The sequence below is a fragment of the Scyliorhinus torazame genome, chromosome 5 (assembly GCF_047496885.1).
Source record: "Scyliorhinus torazame isolate Kashiwa2021f chromosome 5, sScyTor2.1, whole genome shotgun sequence".
In the NCBI taxonomy this organism is placed as follows: Eukaryota; Metazoa; Chordata; class Chondrichthyes; order Carcharhiniformes; family Scyliorhinidae; genus Scyliorhinus; species Scyliorhinus torazame.
Genome location: NC_092711.1, coordinates 183,378,342 through 183,397,733, shown reverse-complemented (window position 1 = coordinate 183,397,733; position 19,392 = coordinate 183,378,342). Strand labels below are relative to the sequence as shown.

The window sequence follows — 19,392 nt, the reverse complement described above, 5'->3', positions numbered from 1 at the left end:
GAAGTCAATTCTGGTGAATACGTTGTGTACTGGGGAGAAGAAAGAGAACTCCTTCTCCCCTGGGTGGGTGAACCTTCAGGGGTCCACCACTCCCATCTGTTCCACAAAGTGAACGGGTTCCCGTGCCATGCTCGAGGTTTTCCTCATTTTGGGTTTTGATCTGTCAGTCGTTGGATCCAGTACACAGTTGAAGCCCCCCCCCCACCTTCCCCCGCCACCCCCCCACCCCATGATTCGTCAGTGCATCGCTATGTCCGGGATTTCTGCTATGCTCCTCTTGATGAAGCTCGTGTCATCCCAGTTGGACGCGTACACGTGAACTAGTACTATTGGTGCCCCATCCATGGCCATGCTGACCGTGAAGTACCGTAGCCCTGGGTCTGTAACCGACTTTGTCGCCTTAAACATCGTCCATTTGCTGATCAGTATTGCCACCCCCCTGGCCCGCTTCCCGTAGCAGGAATGGTAGGTCTGTCCCACCCAGTCCTTTCTTACCCACAGTCGGTCCCGCTCTCCCAAGCGCATCTCTTGAGGAAGATTATGTCGGCCTTCATATTTCTTAAGTGGATGAGGACTCTGGATCTTTTCACTGGGCTGTTGAGTCCCCTTACGTTCCAGGTGGCTATCCTGGTGGGGTGCTCTGTCCCCTCGCACCTGTGGGATTAACCACATTTACCTGGTGGGCGTGCCCTCCGGGGTTCCCCTTGGTTAGGGGGCTTTCCAAGATGGCCACTGTCGCTGCTCTCTCCATGCGGTTGGGCCCCTGCGCTCCGGGGTCTCCCTTCGTCCAGGGGGCACCCGACATGCCCGCCTGCTGTGTGACCGCCACGCGAGTAGCCCCCTGCACTCTGGGGCCTCCTTCGCCCATAGACCGTACTTGGTGGATGCTTGCAGCAATTCTTTGTTCCGAGCCCTCGGTTGTAGCACTTTGTAGCCCTTTTGTTATTCCTTTTCTAGCCTTGTTTGTCCCTCCATCCCTGTGTTCCCCACCCCCTGGTCCCTCCCTTCCTGTGCCCCCTCCCCCCCGGTCGCTCCCTTTCCTCCCCTTTTCTCCCCCTCTCCCGTATATCCCTCCTCTGTCCCTCTTTCCCCTGCACCTTTTCCCGTTTTCCCCGCCCGCCTCTGTTGAGTGCCCCCCCTGCCTGGAACCTTCCCCCCTGTTGGTGGCGCACTGCGGTCCTGCTTTTCTTGCATGTCCCCAGCGCTAGCCTTCTTGCTTGTGCGGTGACCACCCTCTCGGGAGTTACTGTCTCGCTTCTCCTTTGCCCAGCCTTTGCGTTTTTCTGCCCACTCATCTCCCATCCTACCCTGCGCTCGCCTTGCTTGCTTACCGTTCTCCGCTACTCTCGTTCCCTTGTGCTGGGGCCTGGTCTCCCACCAGTGGCGATCCCTCAGGTAGTGGTTTGCTCTTTGTTCAGGCTGCACTCGCCCTATAGGGGTGGTGGGGGGGGGGTGGGTGCCTGGCGTTGCCTCACCCATCTCCCCTCCTCTATCGGCGTGCTGTTTACTCTAGCCAGGGGCCCTGAATTTCTACCCTCGCTGTTGATTTTCCAGCCCGTGTTCCTCGATAAACTTGTTTGTTTCGGCGTGGGCTGTGAAGAAATACTCTTTTTTTTGGTATGTGACCCAGAGCTTCGCTGGGTGCAGCACACCAAAATGTAGATTGCACTTGTGAAGAGCTGCTTTCGCTCTATTGAATTTGGCCCATCACCTGGCGAGGTCTGCCCCAATGTCCTCGTAAATTCTAATGAAGTGTTCTTCCCATTTGCAAGTTCTGTTCTTCCTGGCCCAGCGCAGGATTATTTCCCTGTCTTGGTACCGGTGTAGTTTAGCTATACCTGCTCTTGGGTGGTCCCCCACCTTGTGCTTTGGGCACAGTGACCAGTGTGCTCTGTCATTTCTGGTGGGCCGGGGAAAGTTTCCCTCCCACTAAGTTGCCCAACACCTCGGTCACGTAGGCCGTGGGGTTTCTACCCTCGATCCCCTCTGGTAGGCCCACTATCCTGACATCCTGGTCGTCCACCCTGCCCTTCAGGCTCTCCTGCGTAGTGCCCAGTCTCGGCGCCCCTTTCTCCAGGGCCGTGATCTGGTCGCTCATGTCAGTTGCGGACTTTTCCAGCACCTTAGTGGTCACCTCTTGGGCTTCCAGTTTCTCCTCTTGGGCTTCCAGTTTCTTCCCTGCTCTGCCCAGGGCGAGCTGCACCTCCGCCAGGGCCTTGGCCATTGCCGCCTGTACTGCAGCCTCCATGTCTGCTCTGGTCTCTGCCTTGTTGCCCTGCTGATGTTCCCTCAGCGCCCCGGCAAAGGCTGTCTTCCAGTTAGCCTCTGGCCCAGGGGGAAATACTCCTGTCTGACCGTTCTTTTTGTTGCAGCGAGGCTTTGCTTCCCCCGCTTCGTGTGACGGTTGGCCCGCCTGAACGGGCTCGCATAATGTCATCCCGTTTGCTTTTCGTGCTCCTTCTTCCCTCTGCTTTGGCTCCCTTCTGGTATTTTTCTTCAGTAAAGTTTTTTTTTTGAAAAGTGGGAGAGAAAGAAAAATGAAGAAACTTTTTCCTCCCTTTAAAGGTTTTCTTTCCAAAGTTTTGGGGTTTTATTTGGAAAAAGTGGGGAAGTTCTTCTTTTCATTTTGCCCTCCTCCATCACCAGGGTCGGAGAGAGAGAGGCTTCTGGTCGGGTTGGGTGTCCCTCTTTATTCCGCCACCTGCCTCGTGGTGATTGCCGCGGGGGGGGGGGGGGGGCGGGGTCCTTGCTGCTGGCTCGGTCCCCGCTTTGGTTCGAGCCGCAACTGGTACTGCTGCCCCGCGTTTTGTTGCCCCGTGCGCTGCTACTGCGCGGGGGGAGGGCGGGGGGTGTTCCCAGGTAGTTCCTGCTGGCTCCGTGCCGCTTCTCCTCTGCCGTCCACGTTCTTCAGTCCGGGGGGGGGGGGGGGGTCTCGGTCGGGCCGGTTCGCAGGTCCACGCTCCGACGCGCTCGCTCACATCGGGGAGGGGGGGGGGGGGGGGGGCGACTCTCCACGGCCGCCTCCAAGTCTGCGGCTGCTCTCGCACACCTTTTCCTCCCACGGGCCACTGCCACTTTTTCCACTGCTCTTACCTCCAGGTGAGCGCCGCGTGGGTCCTTTCTTTATTTTTCCTTTTCCCCCTTTCTGTTCTCCCCTCTCCGTTTAAGAAAAATAAAAATTTGCACAGAAGTGATAACCCACAAGGATTAAAACCCCTCGGACAAAACAAGCAAAAAAACCAAGCGGAAAATGAGAAAAAAAAACTTTCTGTAGCGAGAGGTGCCCCGTGCACGTCTCCCCCCCCCCCGCCCCCCAGAGCCCTCAGAGCACCCTATTTAAGCCCATGCCTCCACCTTAACCCCGCAACCCGAGGTGGCGCTGGTGACGACGGGGAACGGTTGGCTGTCCAGATGCAGGATACAAAATTTCCCTCCCGATAAAATGTGTTCCCCATTCCCTGTCTGTGAACTTTACTGTTCTATTTACTGCACTATTCTGTGCATTCTTGGTTTGTGGGCGTGAGGCCCACGCAGACATGGGAGAATGTACAAACTGCATACGGACAGGGACCCGGGGCCGACATCGAACCAGGGTCCTCGGCGCCCTGTTTGTGAACGTTGTGTAAATCTGTAACATCTGTGGTGGCCAGTGTTTGACATTTCTGTCACTGCTGTTTTGATTGCGGGCCCTGAAATGAAGATGTGTTGTTCTTGCCCCAAGGGTGAGTTGAAAGTCATATATTTCATGGTAGAACACATACATCTCATTGGCACATTGTGTCGCATTCTGATAAAAATCAACAGAAAGTTTTGTTGTCTATTCGGAACAGGAGATTCAGAAAGAGGCGAGGTGAAGGACATTTGAAATGGTGCCGAGTCTTCATTGCAAGCAATTGTGTTTCTGACTGGAGATAATTTCTGTTTGTGCCACAGTTCATGATGATCAAATCAGCTGCCGGAGGAGGCTCGACGTGGCATGGGCTCATCCCAACTACTTTGCTTCTGATCTATTTCAGAATCAGTGCCAGTGAAGGGCATAGTGAGCGCTGCGCTACATGTGGTAGCGTGGTCGAGCGGTGTATGGCGTTGGATTTCGGCCCCCGTCTTTCCGGGGGCGTTGTTTCGAATCACACTGTTGCCAGAAATGTTTTAAGTTTTGGCCATAGATTAGATTGAATACAGAGGGTGTGCGCTGCGTCTGACTGAAAAAGAAGAAAGTGGGGAGACAATGGAAACGTGATCTGCTCTTGGGGAATGGAGTGTGTGGGGGTCTTGAGGCTCTTTCACAGGTCTGGGACTGGATCAAAACGCTGAATGACAGATTACACCACTAATTTCAGATCAAGGACTGGATTGTGACGCGAGAACTCGGCAGAAGAGTCAAACTGACTCGAAGGTGGAACTCACTTTCTCTCTTTACAAAATGCCGCATTTTCTCGTTTCCCTTCTGATTTCCAGTGTCAACAGGATAATTGTTTTAATGCAAACGTAGAGCCTGGGTTCGCAATGCACAATTAAGATGGTGGGCTTGCGAATTTCGAACGGAATTCACGTACGCTTCTCATTATTCCGCACTTCAACCAGATATCTGCAGAATTAACCTGGTTTACCCACGAAGCCTGTCAGATTTATTTTCATTTCAGACTTTCTTCATCAGCGTTAAGTTTCTGCGATAAAGTGACATGTTTCCTTGCAGCACAAGAGACATAATCAGTCAAGGACAGCAGCGATTGCTGTAATTTGGAACATTCAATTGACATTGAGGTGAAATAGTCGCACAAGCTGAAATTCACAAAACCCGCCCACCAAACAGTGCGGCTCCTGTGAAACGGACAAGACAGCACACGACAGATATTTATTAGTGAAAGAACCTGCCGGCCATCACATTCTGAACTCTTTCAGGTCGTGTTACGGTGACCTGACTTGCGCGCAGCTAATGCCAAACCAACAATACACGGAGTCTTTTCAGAATTGAAATTAATAAATATTTATTCGAAAAACACCTGAAGTATTTTGTCCTTAGCTGTTCAATATCTACATTCACCAGGTTTTGAAATGTAAACACAAGTAATTTTATTATTGACAATAATGATAATTATATATACCACAAAAGCAACAGGTTAGATGTTAGCTAATTCTGAACCGCGCCCCCAACACACCTACACTCGTCCCAGCTTCGAACTCACACACGTGATAGCCATCGTTCCAACCCGTTGTGTTTCTGACTGGAGATGACTTGTTTGTTACACAGTTCTGATCAGCTGACGATGCAGGCTCGAGATTGCCAAAGGCTGTTCACAATGCCTTTGCTTCTGATCTAAAGAGAAAATGCTGGAAAATCTGATCAGGTGTGGCAGCATCTGTAGAACATAGAACATTACAGCGCAGTACAGGCCCTTCGGCCCTCGATGTTGCGCCGACCTGTGAAACCACTCTAAAGGCCATCTACACTATTCCCTTATCGTCCATATGTCTATCCAATGACCATTTGAATGCCCTTAGTGTTGGCGAGTTCACTCCTGTTGCAGGCAGGGCATTCCACTCCCTTCCTACTCTCTGAGTAAAGAACCTACCTCTGACATCTGTCTTATATCTATCTCCTCTCAATTTAAAGCTATGTCCACTTGTGCTACACATCACCATCCGAGGAAAAAGGCTCTCACTGACCACCCTATCGAATCCTCTGATAATCTTGTATGCCTCAAATAAGTCAACTCTTAAACTTCTTCTCTCTAACAAAAGCAGCCTGAAGTCCCTCAGCCTTCCCCCATAAGATCTTCCCTCCATACCAGGCAACATTCTGGTAAATCTCTTCTGCACACTTTCCAATGCTTCCACATCCTTCCTATAATGCGGCGACCAGAATTGCACGCAATACTCCAAATGCGGCCGCACCAGAGTTTTGTACAGCTGCAACATGACCTCATGGCTTCGAAACTCAATCCCCCTACCAATAAAAGCTAACACACCGTACGCCTTCTTAACAACCCTGTCAACCTGGGTGGCATCTTTCAGGGACCTATGTACATGGACACCGAGATACCTCTGCTCATCCACACTACCAAGAATCTTACCATTTGCCCAGTACTCTGTATTCCTGTTATTCCTTCCAAAATTAATCACCTCACACTTGTCTGCATTAATCTCCATTTGCCACCTCTCAGCCCAGCGCTGCAGCTTATTTATGTCTCTCTGTAACTTGTAACATTCTTCTGAACTGTCCACAACTCCACCGACTTTAGAGTAATCTGCAAATTTACTCACCCATCCTTCTACGCCCTCCTCCAGGTCATTCATAAAAATGACAACGTGCAGTGGCCCCAAAAGAGATCCTTGTGGTACACCACTAGTAACGGGACTCCAGTCTGAACATTTTCCATCAACGACCTCACCTTGTCTTCTTCCAGCTAGCCAATTTCTGATCCAAACTGCTAAATCACCCTGAATCCCACGCCTCTGTATTTTCTGCAGTAGCCTACCGTGGGGAACCTTATCAAATGTTTTACTGAAATCCATACACACCACATCAACTGCTTTACCCTCATCCACCTGTTTGGTCACCTTCTCAAAGAACACAATAAGGTTTGTGAGGCATGACCTACCCTTCACAAAACCGTTTTGACTATCTCTAATCAATTTATTCCTTTCCAGATGATTATACATCCTATCTCTTATAAACCTTTCCAAGACTTTGCCCACAACAGAAGTAAGGCTCACTGGTCTATAGTTACCGGGGTTCTCTCTACTCCCCTTCTTGAACAAGGGGACAACATTTGCGATCCTCCAGTCTTCTGGCACTAATCCTGTAGACAATGATGACTTAAAGATCAATGCCAAAGGCTCAGCAATCTCCTCCCTAGCTTCCCAGAGAATCCTAGGATAAATCCCATCCGGCCCAGGGGACTTATCTATTTTCACACTTTCCAGAATTGCTAACACCTCCTCCTTATGAACCTCAAGCCCTTCTAGTCTAGTAGCCTGAATCTCAGTATTCTCCTCGACAACATTGTCTTTTTCCTGTGTGAACACTGACGTAAAATATTCACTTAGCACCTCTCCTATCTCCTCGGACTCCACGCACCACTTCCCACTACTGTCCTTGACTGGCCCTACTCTTACCCTAGTCATTCTTTTATTCCTGACATATCTGTAGAAAGCTTTAGGGTTATCCTTGATCCCACCTGCCAAAGACCTCTCATGTTCCCTCCTGGCTCTTCTTAGCTCTCTCTTTAGGTCCTTCATAGCTAACTTGTAAGTCTCGAGTCCCCTAACTGAACCTTCATGTCTCATCTTTACATAAGCCTCCTTCTTCCTCTTGACAAGTATTTCGACTGCTCGAGTAAACCACGGCTCCCTCGCTCGATCACTTACTCCCTGCCTGACAGGTACATACTTATCAAGGACACGCAGTAACTGTTCCTTGAACAAGCTCCACATTTCCATTGTGCCCATCCCCTGCAGTTTTCGTCTCCATCCGATGGATTCTATGTCTTGTCTCATCGCATCATAATTGCCTTTCGCCCAGATATAACTCTTGCCCTGCGGTATATACCTATCCCTTTCCATCACTAAAGTAAACGTAATCGAATTGTGGTCACTATCACCAAAGTGCTCACCCACCTCCAAATCCAACACCTCTCCTGGTTCATTATCCAGTACCAAATCCAATATGAGCTCGCCCTGTCGTAGGCCTATCCAAATGCTGTGTCAGGAATCCCTCCTGCACACATTGGACAAAAACGGACCCATCTAAAGTACTCGAACTATAGCGTTTCTAACCTCAGCCCATACTACCTCAGTCGACGAGTCCTCATCAAACGTCTTTTCTGCCACCGTAATACTGTCCTTGACTAACAATGTCACCCCTTCCCCTCTTTTACCTCCTTCCCTGAGCTTCATGAAATATCTAAACCCCGGCACCTGCAACCACCATTCCTGTGCCCGCTCTCTCCATGTCTCTGAAATGGCCACAACATCGAAGTCCCACGGTACCAACCCCTGCCGCAAGTTATCCCACCTTATTCCAGATGCTCCAGGCATTGAAGAAGACACACTTTAAACCACCTTCCTGCCTGCCGGGACACTCCTGCAACTTTGAAACTTTACTCATGACCTCACTACTCTCAACCTCCTGGAGCTACAATTCAGGTTCCAATCCCCTGCTGAACTAGTTTAAACCCTCCCGAAGAGCATTAGCAAATTTCCCCCCCAGGATATTGGTACTCCTCTGGTCCAGGAGTAGACCATCCCGTTTGTAGAGGTCCCACCGTCCCCAGAATGAGCCCCAATTATTCAGAAATCTGAAACCCTCCCTCCTGCACCACCCCGGAAGCCACGTGTTCAACTCCTCTCTCTCCCTATTCCTCGTCTCGCCAGTACGTGGCATGGGTAACAACCCAAAGATAATAACTCTGTTTGTCCTAGATCTAACTTTCCACCCTAGCTCCCTGAATTCCTGCCTTGCATCCCTATCCGTGTTCCTACATATGTCGTTGGGACCTATGTGTACCACGACTTGGGGCTGATCCTCCTCCCCCTTAAGGACCCCGAAAACACGATCCGAGACATCCGGGAGAGAAAAGAGGTAACGTTTCGAGTCCAATGACTCTTTGTCAAACTGATCTATCTCTAGATCAAGGCAGGGCACAATTAAGTCTGCCTTTGATGTTGCGTGGCCGAGCGGTCTGAGGCGCTAGATTAATGCTTCGGTTTCTGCAGAGGCGTGGGTTGAAATCCCACCGCTGCCAGTTGTGTTTACAGTTTTGGCATCTACATTACGTTGAACACACAATTTGTGCGCTCAGTTTGACGTCAAAAGAACAAAAAGGAGAGACAAGGCAAATGTTTAGTTTTCTTGCGGATTTGAGTGAGAGTGGGGCGTGAGGCTTCTCCCCTGATATGGCACTGGATCAAATGCTGAATGACAGACGACAACATTGGTTTCAATCAACAACTGGATTCTAAATAGAGAACTGTGCAGAAGGAACATGCCGACTTGAAATTAGAGCTCGATTTCTCTCTTCATTCACCTGAGGAAGGTGCAATACTCCGAAAGATAGTGATTTGATTGAAACCTGTTCGACGTTAACCTGGTGTTGTAAGACTTCTTACTATTTCTCTCATCACAGATGCTGTATTTTCTAATTACATTTCAGATGTCCGGTGGCCTCAGTTTAATTATTTCAATGCAATCGCAGAGCTTGTGTTTGTGTCCCAGAATTAAGATGGTAGAATCGGGGTTTTGTGACGGAAACACGTAGGCTTCTCATCAGTCCTGATTCTAACGAGGTGGCGACAGAATTAACCTGGTTTACCGATTAAACCTACAGGTATTATTTTCATTTCAGACTTTCTTCATCGGCGTTAAGTTTCTCCGACAAAGTGACATGTTTCCTTGCAGCACCAGTGACTGCTTCAGTCAAGAACACCACCGATTGCTGTGAGCTGGAACATTAAATCGACAGTGAGGTGAAATTGGCCCACAAGCTGCAATTTACAAAATCCACCCACCAAATACTGCGGCTCATGTGAAACGTACAAGACAGCACACGACATATTTTCCTCAGTGAAAGCGACTGCCAGACACCACATTCTGAACACTTTACGCAGTTAATTCCAGCCTCACTTGAACCGGAGTCGAAAAACAATTGAAATTATGAATATTTCTTCGAAAAACACCCGAAGTATTTGTTCCTTACCTACTCACTATCTATAATCGACAGGTTTGCAAACGTAAATACAATGAATGTTATTAATAACAATAATTATAATTAAATATGCCACAAATATAACAGGTTAGACGTCAACTAATTCTTAAACCACCCAATCCCCAAGGTTAACTCGTCCCTGCCTCTACACAAAGAAAGGATAGACAAACAAAGTGGTGAAAAGAGGGGTGTAAATAGTCTGTAAAGTACAAAGATAATAATATCTTTTCAGATGCCTTTGTGCCGAAGGTTTTTCTTTAATCGAGGCTATCCCTTCGAAGTTTACAATATCCTGTTTTAATATTTATAACTGGGGATGATTTCCGTTTGTTACACAGTTCATGATGATCTAATCAGCAGAAGGAATGTGCTCGACGTTGCCAAGGGCTCATCCCAACTAATTTGGTTCTGATCTCTTTCAGGATGAGTGCCAGTGAAGGGCATGACGGGCTCCGTGTTGAACGTGGTAGCGTGGCCGAGCGGTCTAAGGCGCTGAATTAAGGCTCCTGTCTCGGCGGGGGCAATGGTTCGAATCCCACGTCTGCCAGGAATGTTTTTAGTTTTGGCCATAGATTAGATTGAATACAGAGATTGTACAGAAATCTGACTGAAAAAGAAGAAAGAGACAATGCAAACGTGATCTGTTCTTGGAAAATGGAGTATATCGGGGACTTGAGGCTTTCCCACAAATCAACCTGGTTTACCCATGAAACCTACAGGTTTTATTTTCATTTCAGACTTTCTTCATCAGCGTTAAGTTTCTCCGACAAAGTGACATGTTTCCTTGCAGCACTAGTGACTGCTTCAGTCAAGAACACCACCGATTGCTGTGAGCTGGAACATTAAATCGACAGTGAGGTGAAATTGGCCTACAAGCTGCAATTTCCAAAATCCACCCACCAAACACTGCGGCTCATGTGAAACGTACAAGACAGCACACGACATATTTTCATCAGTGAAAGCGACTGCCAGACATCACATTCTGAACACTACGCAGTTAATTCCAGCCTCACTTGAACCGGAGTCGAAAAACAATTGAAATTATGAATATTTCTTCGAAAAACACCCGAAGTATTTGTTCCTTACCTACTCACTATGTATAATCGACAGGTTTGCAAACGTAAATAAAATGAATGTTATTAATAACAATAATTATAATTAAATATGCCACAAATATAACAGGTTAGACGTCAACTAATTCTTAAACCACCCTATCCCCAAGGTTAACTCGTCCCTGCCTCTACACAAAGAAACGATAGACAAACAAAGTGGTGAAAAGAGGGATGTAAATAGTCTGTAAAGTACAAAGATAATAATATCTTTTCAGATGCCTTTGTGCCGAAGGTTTTTCTTGAATCGAGGCTACCCCTTTGATGTTTACAATATCCTGTTTTTAATATTTACAACTGGAGATGATTTCCGTTTGTTACACAGTTCATGATGATTTAATCAGCAGAAGGAATGTGCTCGACGTTGCCAAGGGCTCATCCCAACTAATTTGGTTCTGATCTCTTTCAGGATGAGTGCCAGTGAATGGCATGACGTGGTTTGTGCTGAACGTTGTAGCGTGGCCGAGCGGTCTAAGGCGCTGGATTTAGGCTCCAGTCTCTGCGGGGGCGTGGGTTCGAATCCTACCGCTGCCAGGAATGTTTTTAGTTTTGGCCATAGATGAGATTGAATACAGAGATTGTCCAGAGATCTGACTGAAAAAGAAGAAAGAGACAATGCAAACGTGATCTGTTCTTGGAAAATGGAGTATATCGGGGACTTGAGGCTTTCCCACAGATCAGGCACTGGATCAAAGCGCTGAATGACAGCAAACACCACTAATTTCAGAACCACGACTGGATTGTTACTCGAGAACTCGGCAGAAGAGTCAAACTGACTCGAAATTAGAACACTCTTTCTCTCTTCGCAGGTGCTGCATTTCCTCTTTTTCCTTCTGACTTCCAGTGTCAACAGGACAATTGTTTTAATGCAAACGTAGAGCCTATGTTCGCAATGCAGGATGAGGATGGTGATTTTCTAACGGAATTCACATGCGCTTCTCATTAGTCCTCACTCGAAGCAGATATCGACAGAATTAACCTGGTTTATCCACGAAACCTGTAAGTTTTATTTTCATTTCAGACTTTCTTCATCAGCGTTAAGTTTCTGCGATAAAGTGACATGTTTCCTTGTAGCACAAGTGACAAGTCAGTCAAGAACAGCTTCGATTGCTGTGAGTTTGAACATTCAATGACAGTGAGGTGAAATAGTCGCACATGCTGAAATTCACAAAACCCTGCCACCAAACACTGCGGCTCCTGTGAAACGGACAAGACAGCACACGACAGATATTTATGAATGAAACCATCTGTCGTCCATCACATTCTGAACTCTTGCAGGTCGTGTTAGGTGACCTTACTCGTGCGCAGGTAATGCCGAACCCACATTACACGGGGTCTTTTCAGAATTGAAATTAAGAAATATTTCTTCTCAATACACCTGAGGTATTTTGTCCTTCGCTGTTCAATATCTACAGTCACCAGGTTTTGAAATGTAAACACAACTAATTTTATTATTGACAATAATGATAATTATATGTACCACAAAAGCAACAGGTTAGCTGATAGCTACTTTTTACCCGCGCCCCCCTCCCCAAACAACTTAAACTCGTTCCCCCCCAGCTTCGAACTCACACAAGTGATAGCCATCGGAGCAACCGATTGTGCTTCTGACTGGAGATTACTTGTTTGTTACACAGTTCTGATAAGCTGACGGAACTGGCTCGAGATTGCCAAGGCGTCTTCACAATGCCTTTGCTTCTGATCCAACGAGAAAATGGTGGAAAATCTCAGCAGGTCTGGCAGCATCTGTAGGGAGAGAAAAGATGTAACGTTTCGAGTCCAATTACTCTTTGTCAAACTGATCTATCTCAGTATCAAGGAAGGGCATGATTCGGTCCGTATTGGATGTGGTACCGTGGCCGAGCGGTCGAAGGCGCTGGATTAAGCCTCCAGTCTCTGCGGAGGCGTGGGTTCGAATCCCACCGCTGCCAGTTGTATTTCCTGTTTTGCCATCGACATTACGTTGAACACAGAGGTTGTGCGCTCAGGCTGACTGGAAAAAAAACTGGATCGGCAAGGCAAATTCTTGCAGAAGGGAATGTGTGTGGGGCTCATGCCCAGAAATGCCACTGGATCAAATGCTGAATGACAGATGACAACATTGGTTTCAATCAGCAACTGGATTCTAAATAGAGAACTCTGCAGAAGGGACATGCCGACTTGAAATGAGAACTCGATTTCTCTCTTCATTCATCTGAGGAAAGAGCAGTGCTCCGAAAGCTAGTGATTTGATTCAAACCTGTTGGACTTTAAGAGAGTAAGAATTCTTACTCTATTTCTCTCATCACAGATGCTGTATTTTCTATTTTCATTTCAGGTGTCCGGTAGCCACAGTATAATTATTTCAATGCAATCGCAGAGCTTGTGTTTGTGTCCCAGAATTAAGATGGTGGAATTGGGGTTTTGTAACGGAAAAACGTAGGCTTCTCATCATTCCTGATTCTAACGCGGTGGCCGGAGAATTAACCTGGTTTACCCATGAAACCTCCAGGTTTTATTTTCATTTCAGACTTTCTTCATCAGCGTTAAGTTTCTCCGACAAAGTGACATGTTTCCTTGCAGCACTAGTGACTGCTTCAGTCAAGAACACCACCAAGAACACCAAGTAGATGTTGTCTATATGGACTTCAGTAAGGCCTTTGACAAGGTCCCTCATGGTAGACTAGTACAAAAGGTGAAGTCACACGGGATCAGGGGTGAACTGGCAAGGTGGATACAGAACTGGCTAGGCCAGAGAAGGCAGAGGGTAGCAATGGAGGGATGCTTTTCTAACTGGAGGGCTGTGACCAGTGGTGTTCCACAGGGATCAGTGCTGGGACCTTTGCTCTTTGTAGTATATATAAATGATTTGGAGGAAAATGTAACTGGTCTGATTAGTAAGTTTGCAGACGACACAAAGGTTGGTGGAATTGCGGATAGCGATGAGGACTGTCTGAGGATACAGCAGGATTTAGATTGTCTGGAGACTTGGGCGGAGAGATGGCAGATGGAGTTTAACCTGGACAAATGTGAGGTAATGCATTTGGGAAGGGCTAATGCAGGTAGGGAATATACAGTGAATGGTAGAACCCTCAAGAGTATTGAAAGTCAAAGAGATCTAGGAGTACAGGTCCACAGATCACTGAAAGGGGCTACACAGGTGGAGAAGGTAGTCAAGAAGGCATACGGCATGCTTGCCTTCATTGGTCGGGGCATTGAGTATAAGAATTGGCAAGTCATGTTGCAGCTGTATAGAACCTTAGTTAGGCCACACTTGGAGTCTAGTGTTCAATTCTGGTCGCCACACTACCAGAAGGATGTGGAGGCTTTAGAGAGGGTGCAGAAGAGATTTACCAGAATGTTGCCTGGTATGGAGGGCATAAGCTATGAGGAGCGATTGAATAAACTCGGTTTGTTCTCACTGGAACGAAGGAGGTTGAGGGGCGACCTGATAGAGGTATACAAAATTATGAGGGGCATAGACAGAGTGGATAGTCAGAGGCTTTTCCCCAGGGTAGAGGGGTCAATTACTAGGGGGCATAGGTTTAAGGTGAGAGGGGCAAAGTTTAGAGTAGATGTACGAGGCAAGTTTTTTACGCAGAGGGTAGTGGGTGCCTGGAACTCACTACCGGAGGAGGTAGTGGAGGCAGGGACGATAGGGACATTTAAGGGGCATCTTGACAAATATATGAATAGGATGGGAATAGAAGGATACGGACCCAGGAAGTGTAGAAGATTGTAGTTTAGTCGGGCAGTATGGTCGGCACGGGCTTGGAGGGCCGAAGGGCCTGTTCCTGTGCTGTACATTTCTTTGTTCTTTGTTCTTTGATTCCTGTGAGCTGGAACATTAAATCGACAGTGAGGTGAAATTGGCCTACAAGCTGCAATTTCCAAAATCCACCCACCAAACACTGCGGCTCATGTGAAACGTACAAGACAGCACACAACATATTTTCATCAGTGAAAGCGACTGCCAGACATCACATTCTGAACACTTTACGCAGTTAATTCCAGCCTCACTTGAACCGGAGTCGAAAAACAATTGAAATTATGAATATTTCTTCGAAAAACACCCGAAGTATTTGTTCCTTACCTACTCACTATCTATAATCGACAGGTTTGCAAACGTAAATAAAATGAATGTTATTAATAACAATAATTATAATTAAATATGCCACAAATATAACAGGTTAGACGTCAACTAATTCTTAAACCACCCAATCCCCAAGGTTAACTCGTCCCTGCCTCTACACAAAGAAAGGATAGACAAACAAAGTGGTGAAAAGAGGGTGTAAATAGTCTGTAAAGTACAAAGATAATAATATCTTTTCAGATGCCTTTGTGCCGAAGGTTTTTCTTTAATCGAGGCTACCCCTTTGATGTTTACAATATCCTGTTTTTAATATTTACAACTGGAGATGATTTCCGTTTGTTACACAGTTCATGATGATCTAATCAGCAGAAGGAATGTGCTCGACGTTGCCAAGGGCTCATCCCAACTAATTTGGTTCTGATCTCTTTCAGGATGAGTGCCAGTGAATGGCATGACGTTCTTTGTGTTGAACGTGGTAGCGTGGCCGAGCGGTCTAAGGCGCTGGATTTAGGCTCCAGTCTCTGCGGGGGCATGGGTTGGAATCCCACAGCTGCCAAGAATGTTTTTAGTTATGGCCATAGATTAGATTGAACACAGAGATTGTCCAGAGATCTGACTGAAAAAGAAGAAAGAGACAATGCAATCGCGATCTGTTCTTTGGGGATGAAGTCTGTGGGGGCTTGAGGCTCTTTCACAGATCTGGCACTGGATCAAAACGATGAATGACAGACAACACCACTAATTTCAGAACCACGACTGGATTGTTACTCGAGAACTCGGCAGAAGAGTCAAACTGACTCGAAATTAGAACACTCTTTCTCTCTTCACAGGTGCTGCATTTCCTCTGTTTCCTTCTGACTTCCAGTGTCAACAGGACAATTGTTTTAATGCAAACGTAGAGCCTATGTTCGCAATGCAGGATTAAGATGGTGATTTTCTAACGGAATTCACATGCGCTTCTCATTAGTCCCCACTCGAACCAGATATCGACAGAATTAACCTGGTTTACCCACGAAACCTGTAAGTTTTATTTTCATTTCAGACTTTCTTCATCAGCGTTAAGTTTCTGCGATAAAGTGACGTGTTTCCTTGTAGGACAAGTGACAAGTCAGTCAAGAACAGCTTCGATTGCTGTGAGTTTGAACATTCAATTGACAGTGAAATAGTCGCACATGCTGAAATTCACAAAACCCTGCCAACAAACACTGCTGCTCCTGTGAAACGGACAAGACAGCACACGACAGATATTTATGAATGAAACCATCTGTCGTCCATCACATTCTGAACTCTTGCAGGTCGTGTTAGGTGACCTTACTAGTGCGCAGGTAATGCCGAACCCACATTACACGGGGTCTTTTCAGAATTGAAATTAAGAAATATTTCTTCTCAATACACCTGAGGTATTTTGTCCTTAGCTGTTCAATATCTACAGTCACCTGGTTTTGAAATGTAAACACAATTAATTTTATTATTGACAATAATGATAATTATATGTACCACAAAAGCAACAGGTTAGCTGTTAGCTACTTTTTACCCGCCCCCCCTCCCCAAACAACTTAAACTCGTTCCCCCCCAGCTTCGAACTCACACACGTGATAGCCATCGGAGCAACCCATTGTGGTTCTGACTGGAGATGACCTGTTTGTTACACAGTTTTGATAAGCTGACGGAACTGGCTCGAGATTGCCAAGGGGTCTTCACAATACCTTTGCTTCTGATCCAACGAGAAAATGGTGGAAAATCCCAGCAGGTCTGGCAGCATCTGTAGGGAGAGAAAAGATGTAACGTTTCGAGTCCAATTACTCTTTGTCAAACTGATCTATCTCAGTATCAAGGAAGTGCACGATTCGGTCTGCATTTTATGTGGTAGCGTGGCCGAGCGGTCTAAGGCGCTGGATTAAGGCTCCAGTCTCTGCGGAGGCGTGGGTTCGAATCCCACCGCTGCCAGTTGTATTTCCTGTTTTGCCATGGACATTACGTTGAACACAGAGGTTGTGCGCTCAGGCTGACTGAAAAAAATGCTGGATCGGCAAGGCAAATTCTTGCAGAAGGGAATGTGTGTGGGGCTCATGCCCAGAAATGCCACTGGATCAAATGCTGAATGACAGATGACAACATTGGGTTCAATCAGCAACTGGATTCTAAATAGAGAACTCTGCAGAAGGGACATGCCGACTTGAAATGAGAACTCGATTTCTCTCTTCATTCATCTGAGGAAAGAGCAGTGCTCCGAAAGCTCGTGATTTGATTCAAACCTGTTGGACTTTAAGAGAGTAAGAATTCTTGCTCTATTTCTCTCATCACAGATGGTGTATTTTCTATTTTCATTTCAGGTGTCCGGTAGCCACAGTATAATTATTTCAATGCAATTGCAGAGCTTGTGTTTGTGTCCCAGAATTAAGATGGTGGAATTGGGGTTTTGTAACGGAAAAACGTAGGCTTCTCATCATTCCTGATTCTAACGCGGTGGCTGGAGAATTAACCTGGTTTACCCATGAACCCTACAGGTTTTATTTTCAATTCAGACTTTCTTCATCAGCGTGAAGTTTCTCCGACAAAGTGACATGTTTCCTTGCAGCACTAGTGACTGCTTCAGTCAAGAACACCACCGATTGCTTTGAGCTGGAACATTAAAACGACAGTGAGGTGAAATTGGCCTACAAGCTGCAATTTCCAAAATCCACCCACCAAACACTGCGACTCATGTGAAACGTACAAGACAGCACACGACATATTTTCATCAGTGAAAGCGACTGCCAGACATCACATTCTGAACACTTTACGCAGTTTACGCACTTTAATCTGGTGTTGTAAGACTTCTTACTCTATTTCTCTCATCACAGATGCTGTATTTTCTATTTTCATTTCAGATGTCCGGTAGCCACAGTATAATTATTTCAATGCAATCGCAGAGCTTGTGTTTGTGTCCCAGAATTAAGATGGTGGAATTGGGGTTTTGTAACGGAAAAACGTAGGCTTCTCATCATTCCTGACTCTAACGCGGTGGCCGGAGAATTAACCTGGTTTACACATGAAACCTACAGGTTTTATTTTCATTTCAGACTTTCTTCATCAGCGTTAAGTTTCTCCGACAAAGTGACATGTTTCCTTGCAGCAGTAGTGACTGCTTCAGTCAAGAACACCGCCGATTGCTGTGAGCTGGAACATTAAATCGACAGTGAGGTGAAATTGGCCTACAAGCTGCAATTTCCAAAATCCACCCACCAAACACTGCGGCTCATGTGAAACGTACAAGACAGCACACGACATATTTTCATCATCGAAAGCGACTGCCAGACATCACATTCTGAACACTTTACGCAGTTAATTCCAGCCTCACTTGAAGCGGAGTCGAAAAACAATTGAAATTATGAATATTTCTTCGAAAAACACCCGAAGTATTTGTTCCTTACCTACTCACTATCTATAATCGACAGGTTTGCAAACGTAAATAAAATAAATGTTATTAATAACAATAATTATAATTAAATATGCCACAAATATAACAGGTTAGACGTCAACTAATTCTTAAACCACCCAATCCCCAAGGTTAACTCGTCCCTGCCTCTACACAAAGAAACGATAGACAAACAAAGTGGTGAAAAGAGGGGTGTAAATAGTCTGTAAAGTACAAAGATAATAATATCTTTTCAGATGCCTTTGTGCCGAAGGTTTTTCTTTAATCGAGGCTACCCCTTTGATGTTTACAATATCCTGTTTTTAATATTTACAACTGGAGATGATTTCCGTTTGTTACACAGTTCATGATGATCTAATCAGCAGAAGGAATGTGCTCGACGTTGCCAAGGGCTCATCCCAACTAATTTGGTTCTGATCTCTTTCAGGATGAGTGCCAGTGAATGGCATGACGTTCTTTGTGTTGAACGGGGTAGCGTGGCCGAGCGGTCTAAGGCGCTGGATTTAAGCTCCAGTCTCTGCGGGGGCGTGGGTTCGAATCCCACCGCTGCCAGGAATGTTTTTAGTTATGGCCATAGATTAGATTGAATACAGAGATTGTCCAGAGATCTGACTGAAAAAGAAGAAAGAGACAATGCAATCGCGATCTGTTCTTTCGGGATGAAGTGTGTGGGGGCTTGAGGCTCTTTCACAGATCTGGCACTGGATCAAAACGATGAATGACAGACAACACCACTAATTTCAGAACCACGACTGGATTGTTACTCGAGAACTCGGCAGAAGAGTCAAACTGACTCGAAATTAGAACTCTCTTTCTCTCTTCACAGATGCTGCATTTTCTCTTTTCCCTTCTGATTTCCAGTGTCAACAGGATAATTGTTTTAATGCAAACGTTGAGCCTATATTCGCAATGCAGAATTAAAATGGTGGGCTTGCGATTTTCAAACGGAATTCACGTACGCTTCTCATTATTCCTCATTCTGACCAATATCTACAGAATTAACCAGGTTTACCCACGAAACCTGTAAGTTTTATTTTCATTTCAGACTTTCTTCATCAGCGTTAAGTTTCTGCGATAAAGTGACAT

The 19,392-nt window shown here is 46.2% G+C and overlaps 4 non-coding genes across 4 annotated transcripts; all 4 read left to right on the top strand.

Annotated features, from left to right (window-relative positions):
* Positions 1–11,268: 11,268 nt before the first annotated feature.
* On the top strand, positions 11,269–11,350 carry trnal-uag (transfer RNA leucine (anticodon UAG)). The gene has a single exon. It is a non-coding gene; the product is annotated as a tRNA-Leu (tRNA).
* A 1,315-nt stretch (positions 11,351–12,665) lies between these two features.
* Positions 12,666–12,747, top strand: trnal-aag (transfer RNA leucine (anticodon AAG)). Its single transcript has one exon. It is a non-coding gene; the product is annotated as a tRNA-Leu (tRNA).
* A 4,006-nt stretch (positions 12,748–16,753) lies between these two features.
* On the top strand, positions 16,754–16,835 carry trnal-aag (transfer RNA leucine (anticodon AAG)). The gene has a single exon. It is a non-coding gene; the product is annotated as a tRNA-Leu (tRNA).
* A 1,941-nt stretch (positions 16,836–18,776) lies between these two features.
* trnal-uaa (transfer RNA leucine (anticodon UAA)) lies at positions 18,777–18,858 on the top strand. Its single transcript has one exon. It is a non-coding gene; the product is annotated as a tRNA-Leu (tRNA).
* Positions 18,859–19,392: the final 534 nt, after the last annotated feature.